Consider the following 9412-nt stretch of genomic DNA (forward strand, 5'->3'; position numbering starts at 1 on the left):
TAAAGAGAAAAGGCATGATTTACATTTAGCCAAGCAGATCCATCACTGTATTCATAACAACCCTATTTTCAATGAGTTGGCGTGGTCTGCTCAGTATTATTCATTCAAGCTGGCATGTCCTTTAGCCCGAAGTGGGGGTGAATCATCCTCACAGTCACTTAGCAACTGCTAAATATTGTTTGGTTAATAATAATAACATTTAAAAAACACTTTCACTCTCTCGCACACACAAACACTTTCACATGCTTGCGTGAAGCCCATGATGTAACGGCCTGAAAATGCACTCTTGATATAGGGACTGATACTGTATATATGACATGACATCTGGGTGTGCAATATTGTTTTAGCTCATGCCCCATTGAAATACAAGATAACAATCTTAAGAATAGCAAATACTTTCATTCGGCCTACATTGTAAACATCATGTTATTGGTAACCTGATCCGAGAATGGAAGCATGTCTTACACATGAGTGCATTAACAGTACTAATAAACCGGATGGTTCAAGCCCTGAATGCTAATGGTATATCAGATCGTATACCACGGGTATGACAAAAAATATATTTTTACTGCTCTAATTACATTGCGAACCAGTTTATAATAGCAGTAAGGCACCTCTGGGATTTGTGGTTTATGGCCAAAATACCATGGCTAAGGCCTGTGTCCGCGTTGCGTCGTACCTAAGGACAGACCTTAGCTGTGGTATATTGGCCATATATCAGACCCACTCGGGCCTTATTGCTTAATTATATTACATGTGGTACTTCAATACTTATACTCATCCCTACCAATACAAAAGCAACATTTAACATAAATTAGATGTTAGTATTTACTTTTAGTTCAAACCAGTACGACAAACACCACAAACGACATACATACCAAACAAATTGTAATCCCCATTCCCCCCCTCAAACCTCTGTGATGGAGTCTGAAACAAACACATGGGGATATTGGCTCTTCAGCAGCGCTGTAACTCTGCACAGTATAAATAACAATAACTCTCTCCTTGCGCTGCCGTCGCTAATGCTAATCACGTAAAAACAGCAACTATTTCTAGGACAGGGGTCACCTACTGCAGGCCTGAGATAAAGCCAGGGGCCTTCTTACTCGATCTCTCCAGGGGACCCGCGGGGCTTAGCCCCTTTTAGCATTAGCCTAGCAGCTGTTAGCTTACCTCCTCTACAGCAAAACAGGATCGTGTTCAGAAGGCACCAAATGGAGAGAAAAAAATGTGGTTAAACAGGGAGGGATTATCTCAACTTGTCGAAGGAAACTATCTTGAAATGTTTTGCTACAGTGTGCCCTAGTAAACATGACCCAATACTACAATATGCAACCACGCCATAGGGGGAGACATGGCAGCCATGTTGGGGTATGCATGCTGTGTGTACCAGAGCACATTATCCAAGCAGCAGGTCAAGTGTAACTGAACTGGAGATACAAGAGGAACATAGAAGCTGTCATAACTGCCTATATATATATCAATTTATTTTCATTGATTGATTTCCTTATATGAACTGTAAACAGTTATGAAAATAAATAAATTAGGCCCTACTCTATGGATTTCACATGACTGGGAATACAGATGTGCATCTGTTGGTCACAGATACCTTTAAAAAAAGGTAGTGGCTTTGATCAGAAAACCAGTCAGTATCTGGCGTGACGACCATTTGCCTCATGTAGCACGACACATCAGGCTGTTGATTGTGGCCTGTGGAATGTTGTCCAACTCCTGTTCAATGGCTGTGTGAAGTTGCTGGATATTGGCGGGAACTGGAACACGGTATTGTACAGGTCGATACAGAGCATCGCAAACATGCTCAGGGGGTGACATGTCTGGTGAGTATGTAGGCCATGGAAGAACTGGGACATTTTCAGCTTCCAGGATTTTTGTACAGATCCTTGCGACATGAGGCCATGCACTATGCAATTATGTTTGTTGTCCGTAGCTTATGCCTGCCCATACCATTAACCCACCGCCACTATGGGGCACTCTGTTCACAATGTTGACATCAACAAACAGCTCGCCCACATGACGGCATACATGTTGTCAGCCATCTGCCCAGTACAGTTGAAACCAGGATATAAAAAACGTGAAGAGCACACTTCTCCAGTGTGCCATTGGCCATAGAAGGTGAGCCCACTGATGTTGGTTCCGACGCTAAACTACAGTCAGGTCAAGACCCTGGTGAGGACAATTAGCATATAGATGAGCTTCCCTGAGATGGTTTCTGACAGTTTGTGCAGAACCTATTGCGCTGTGCAAACCCACCGTGTCATCAGTTTTCCAGGTGGCTGGTCTCAGACGATCCCGCAGAAGCCAGATGTGGAGGTCCTGGGCTGACATGCTTACATAAGGTCTGAGGTTGTGAGGCCGGTTGGAAATACTGCCAAATTCTCTAAAACCACATTGGAGGCAGCTTATGGTAGAGAAATTAACGTTAAATTCTCTTGCAACAGCTATGGTGGAGATTCCTGCAGTCAGCATGTCACTTGCATGCTCCCTCAAAACTTGAGACATCTGTGGCATTGTGTTGTGTGACAAAACTGCACATTTCAGAATGGACATTTAATTGTCCCCAGCACAGGGAGCATCTGTGTCATGATCATGCTGTTTAATCAGCTTCTTCTGTTGAATAACATACAACTGGTGGGTTATACACTGTATCGGCAGGATAGAACAGCAGCCTCCAGTAAGACAGGGGGTGGCGGTCTATGTATATTTGTAAACAACAGCTTGTATCTAAGGAAGTCTCGAGGTTTTGGTCGCCTGAGGTAGAGTATCTCATGATAAGCTGTAGACCAAACTATCTACCTATAGAGTTTTCATCTGTACTTTTCGTAGCTGTCTACATACCACCACACTCCTAGTGGGAGGGAACTTTAATGCAGGGAAACTTAAATCCGTTTTACCTCATTTCTATCAGCGTGTTAAATGTGCAACCAGAGAGGAAAGAAACCTTTACACACAGAGATGTGTACAAAGCTCTTCCTCGCCCTCCCTCGATTTGGCAAATCTGACCATAATTTTAACCTCCTGATTCCTGCTTACAAGCAAAAATGAAAGCAGGAAGCACCAGTGACTCAGTCAATAAAGAAAGTTGTCAGATGAAGCAGATGCTAAGCTACAGGACTGTTTTGCTTGCACAGACAGGAATATGTTCCGTGATTCTTCCGATGGCATTGAGGAGTACACCACATCAGTCACTGGCTTCATCAATAAGTGAATCGATGATGTCATCCCCACAGTGACTGTACATAAATACCCCAACCAGAAGCCATGGATTACAGGAAACATCTGTACTGAGCTAAAGGTTAGAGCTGCCACTTTCAAGGAGCGGGACAATAACCCAGAACCATTAAACAGGCAAAGCTTCAAAACATGACTAAGATCGAATCGTACTACACAAGCTCTGATGCTCATCGGATGTGGCAGGGCTTGCGAACTATTACAGACTGCAAAGGGAAGCACAGCCAGGGGCTGCCCAGTGACACAAGCCTACCAGACAAACTCAATTACTTCTATGCTCGCTTCGAGGCAAGCAACACCGAAACATGCATGAGAGCATCAGCTGTTCCGGATGACTGTGTGATCACACTCTCCGCAGCCGATGTGACATTCACAAGGCCACAGGGCCAGACGGATTACCAGGACGTGTACTCCGAGCATACGCTGACCAACTGGCAAGTGTCTTCACTGACATTTTCAACCTCTCCCTGTCTGAGTCTGTAATACCAACATGTTTCAAGCAGTACCCAAAAACACTAAGGTAACCTGCCTAAATGACTACTGACCCGTAGCACTCATGGCTGTAGCCATGAGGTGCTTTGAAAGGCTGGTCATGGCTCACATCAACACCATTATCCTAGAAACCCTAGACCCACTCCAATTTTCATACCACCTCAACAGATCCACAGATGATGCAATCTCTATTGCACTCCACACTGCCCTTTCACACCTGGACAAAAGGAACACCTATGTGAGAATGCTGTTCATTGACTACAGCTCAGTGTTCAATACCATAGTGCCCTCAAAGCTCATTAGTAAGCTAAGGACCCTGGAACTAAACACTTCCCTCTGCAACTGGATCCTGAGCTTCCTGACGGGCCGCTCCCAGCTGGTAAGGGTAGGTAACAACACATCCCCCACACTGATGCAACGCAGGGGGCCCCTCAGGGGTACGTGCTGAGTCCCCAACTGTACTCCCTGTTCACTCACGACTGCACGGCCAGGCACGACTCCAACACCATCATTAAGTTTACCGATGACACAACAGTGGTAGGCCTAATCACAGACAACGATGAGACAACCTATAGAGAGGAGGTCAGAGACCTGACTGTCTTGTGCAAGGACAACAACCTCTCCCTCAATGTGATAAAGCCAATGGAGATGATTGTGGGCTACAGGAGAAGGAGGTCCGAGCAGGCCCCCATTCTCATCGACTGGGTTGTAGTTGAGCAGGTTGAGAGATTCAAATTCCTTGGCATCCACATCACCAACAAACTAACATGGTCTAAGCACACCAACAGTTGTGAAGAGAGCACGATAAAACGTATTACCCATCAGGAGATTGAAAAGATTTGGCATGGGTCCTTAGATCCTCAAAATGTTCTGCAGCTGCACCATCATGAGCATCCTGAAGGGTTGCGTCACTGCGTGGCATGGCAACTGCTCAGCCTCCGACCACAAGGAACTACAGAGAGTAGTGTGTACGGCCCAGTACACCACTGGGGCCAAGCTTCCTGCCATCCAGGACCTCTATATCAGGCAGTGTCAGAGGAAGGCCCTAAAAATTGTCAAAGACTCCAGCCACCCCAGTCATAGAGTGTACTCTCTGCTATTACATGCAAGCGGTACCGGAGGCTGATTCTAAACAACATGACATCATTCTAAACAACATGATGTAATTCCATTCTCTTTCTATTCTCCCTCTTTTTTAAAACAAACTAACAAAGTGGTACTACAGATGTAGGTTCTTAATTTGGTCACCCTTTTGTTGCTGAGAATTTTCCCGTACTGCAGAAAATGCAAACTTGGAGTGTATTCGAGGTTTAAAAAATAAATCTAAAGTTTGTCATTTCCACTGTCAGACTTGATTTGCCCTAACGAAAATGTTATCAGCCCCTACAAACATGTCCATTAATTATAATCCACGTAATAATTCCCAATTATTTTCCTGCTGTAGCAAACTGGCTCAAATTAAGTTTCTACATCTCTGTGTTATAAAACTGATGGGGCAGGTTTTTTCAAAGAGAGCAAGAAAGAAGGGGATGGAAAGAGAGAAAGAAGGAAAGAGAGAATGAAATGGGTGTGAGAAACAGAGAGAGACCAGGGAGAGAGGGGGGGCAGAGAGAGAGAGGGAGAGATTGAGTGACAGTAGAGGAAAGAGAAAAAAGAGTCATAGGTCAGCTGGTGGTGGTAGAGAGTGATTCCTGTCATTTACTGGTGGCGTTTTGATAGCCAGGGGGTGACAGTTGTGGTGGTGGTAAGCGCCAGAGTCAGAGGATGACATCAACCAGCCAGCAGACAGGTTGTAAAAGGGCTTAGTCCCACAATCCCATTGTCCCCTGGTTAATGCTGGTATTCAGCTTGGGAGCGGGGCTACCATTCGTTAATCTGACCTAACACACAGTTTAGGACACACAGTCAAACAGGACAAATAAGCTACACAAACTGCAGGTTTGCAGGAGAGAGTAGAAAGAAAATGGCGTAAAAATCAGACTGTAATACAGAAACTTTATGAAAAAGAAAAGACATACAGTACATGTTTTCAAAAGACAGTGATTACTGATTTAGCAGAGGGCAGAGCATGTACTGACCGTGAAATGTGTAAGGACACCATGTGTTGGAGTTACTGTTTCCTATTACTACTTCATATACTGTATTAACAGTAATACAAGGCCAAAATCAAACGTTTTAGATGTCAACTGTATTATCTATGATATAAATGACAAGAAAAATCCATAAGGGCCACCTCCACAACACAGAACATTCAGGCAGATTTCAAAAATCATATTTTATACAGGGAGATGACCAATCCCCCCCCCCACACATTTTTTTATGCATGCCAGTAAAGCCCCTACACAGCACAACACTAAACAATACATTAAACAACTTCTTTGGAATAGGGAGTGGTATTTTCACATCCGGATGAAAAGTGTGCCCAAAGTAAACTGCCTGTCACTCAGGCCCAGAAGCTAGGATATGCATATAATTGGAAGATTTACATAGAAAACACACAAGTTTCTAAAACTGTTAAAATTATGTCTGTGAGTATAACAGAACTGATATGGCAGGCGAAACCCCGAGGACAAACCATCCCAAAAATCAAACATTTCACCTTACCACTGTTTTCAATGGCTAGTACTATAATTATAAGCCCAAATCCTCCTGAATTGCAGTTCCTAGGGTTTCCACTAGATGCCAACAGTACTTAGAAAGAGTTTCAGGCCGGGTTTTTTGAAAAATTTCACAGAAACTAGGTGGCTCCCATCTTGGCTGAAGTGTTTCCAAGCGTGTGGAGGAAAGCACGTTCTTTCTTATTTATCTCCGGTATTCTCAGTCTTAAATTGTATCGTTTATTTGCATATTAGGATATCTAAGGCTTGATTATAAACATTGTTTGACTTGTTTGGAAAAGTTTATTAGTAACATTTGGGATTAATTTTGTATGCATTTTGATGGAGGGAAACTGAGTCGATTATTGACTGAAGCGCGCCAGCTAAACTGTGTTTTTATGGATATAACGAAGGACATTATCGAACAAAATAACCATTTGTAATATAACTGGGACTTTTTGGGGTGCCAACAGAAGAAGATCTTCAAAGGTAAGGCATATATTATATCACTATTTCTGACTTTTGTGTCGCAACTCCCTGGTTGAAAATGATTTGTTATGCATTTGTGTGCATAACAAATTAGGCACATTTGGGCAGTCTTGACACAGCGTTTTGAACAGATATGCAATGGTTCATTGTATCAGTCTAAAACTTTGCACATACACTGCTGTGGCCAAAATCTAAATTGTGCCTGGGTGGAACAAAACATGTCTCTCTCATTTCCCTTTCTCTTGCATTTCAAAGATGATGGTACAGTTGTGCAGTTGTGGGTGAACAGGGAGAACAGGAGGGACTAAGCACGCACCCCTGATGGGCCGCCCCCAGTGTTGAGGATCAGCATGGCAAATATGTTGTTGCCTACCCTTACCACCTGGGGGCGGCCCATCAGGAAGTCTAGGATCCAGTTGCAGAGAGAGGTGTTTTAGTCCCAGGGTCCTTAGCTTAGTGATGAGCTTTGTGGGCACTATGGTGTTGAACGCTGAGCTGTAGTCAAGGTGGGAAAGAGCAGTCTGGATTTCGATTGAGATCGCGTCATCTGTGGATCTGTTGGGGCGGTATGTGAATTGGAGTGTGTCTAGGGTATCTGGGATGATGCTGTTGATGTGAGCTATGACCAGCCTTTCAAAGCACTTCATGGCTACCGATGTGAGTTATATGGGGCGGTAATCATTTAGGCAGGTTACCTTTGCTTCCTTGGGCACAGGGACTATAATGGTCTGTTTGAAACATGTAGGTATTACAGACTCGGTCAGGGAGAGGTTGAAAATGTCAGAAAAGACACTTGCAAGTTGGTCCTCGTATGCTTTGAGTACACGTCCTGGTAATCCGTCTGGCCCCGCGGCTTTGTGAATGTTAACCTATTTAAAGGTCTTGTTTGGCTACCGAGAGCGTTATCACACAGTTGTCCGGAACAGCTGGTGCTCTCATACAATGCTTCAGTGTTGTTTTCCTCGAAGCGAGCATTAAAAGGCATTTAGCCCATCTGGTAGGCTCTGCCCCACCTGTCCTTAACAACTGGTCACCACTGCATAAAACAAAGGGATGGATAAATATGTCAATTTAGAAAGACTGATAGACAAGCGAAACTGTTGAAACGCCCACAATGATCTAAACCCATTCTGTGCTGAGCTTTGACAGCTGTATTTTCCAACCATACGACCAACCATCTCTAGACGTGACAGACACTAAAGTATTCTCTGGGCCCCACAATATTGCTCATTGTGGCCACTTAGCATTACAGATAGTGGAAATTAGTCAAATGAGCTCACCGTGTATGCTTTTGAGGATAAATAATAAATAAATATGCAGCCAGTAGGTTGGTTAATTGGAAAGCATTATCACATTGGTGGTTCAAAATGCCACATAATGAAATTAGTTCCAATTTCCCTGAATAGGTGTGAATTGTACCCAATTTGCAGACTGCAGGTATGATAGCTGAGTGTGTATGTGTGTTTGTGTGTGCACGCATCGGTGACCGTGTGTGCATGTGTGTGTGGGAGGATGGGTTATTGATTACACATCGACAAAATCTATCCCTTCCCACTCCCAAATTAAAACAATATCCCTTGTTTTTCTTTCACAGGAGGAACGCGGAAGAGTGGAGCGAGATAAGTGAGAAGAAGCTGGTAGAATAACAATTAGCCATCAGTGTCTGCGGACGCTCAAACAGAATAATTATACTCAACAAAAAGGTCAATGTCAGATGATTTGAAACCAGTCTCACAACAAAAGAATCAAACCCAATAAAAGGCTTCTTCAAGTTTATCCTCAGACAACAACAGAGTTTACATAACTGTACAAATGAACACAAAATATTACCTAGCATAATTCCACTTCAATGCTAGTCTGCACTCATATTTTTGTGTTAACATTTCCGTAGCTTGGCAAGAGCTTTATATGTGAAGAGATGGGATGGAAATAGTCTCATTTTTGGGTGTGCCAATGCCTCACTAAGTATAGAACACACCTTACGTGATCTTCTAGTATATCTTAACACATCATTCACAAGTGTTAGCCACTTGGTCATGACTCCAGCATTAGTAATGTCACAGTGAGCTATACGTCACCGTAGGAGGTAGCTTGAGTGCCCTCTGCAGGAAAGAACTGGTACCAGTGGTACTACTGGCAATTGGGCAACATGTTGCAGTTACATGGACAGTTGAAGTCGGAAGTTTACATACACCTTAGCCAAATACATTTAAACTCAGTTTTTCCACAATTTCTGACATTTAATCTTCGTAATCAAATCCCTGTCTTAGATCAGTTAGGATCACCACTTTTTTTTAAGAATGTGAAATGTCAGAATAATATTAGAGAGAATAATTTATTTCAGCTTTTTTTTCTTTCATCACATTCCCAGTGGGTCAGAAGTTTACATACACTCAATTAGTATTTGGTAGCATTGCCTTTAAATTGTTTAACTTGGGTCAAACATTTCGGGTAGCCTTCCACAAGCTTCCCACAATAAGTTGGGTGAATTTTGGCCCATTTGGGGCTTTGTGATGGCCACTCCAATACCTTGACTTTGTTATCCTTAAGCCATTTTGCCACAACTTTGGAAGTATGCTTGGGGT

This window comes from Oncorhynchus kisutch, linkage group LG21, assembly GCF_002021735.2.
Source record: "Oncorhynchus kisutch isolate 150728-3 linkage group LG21, Okis_V2, whole genome shotgun sequence".
NCBI classification, from domain to species: domain Eukaryota; kingdom Metazoa; phylum Chordata; class Actinopteri; order Salmoniformes; family Salmonidae; genus Oncorhynchus; species Oncorhynchus kisutch.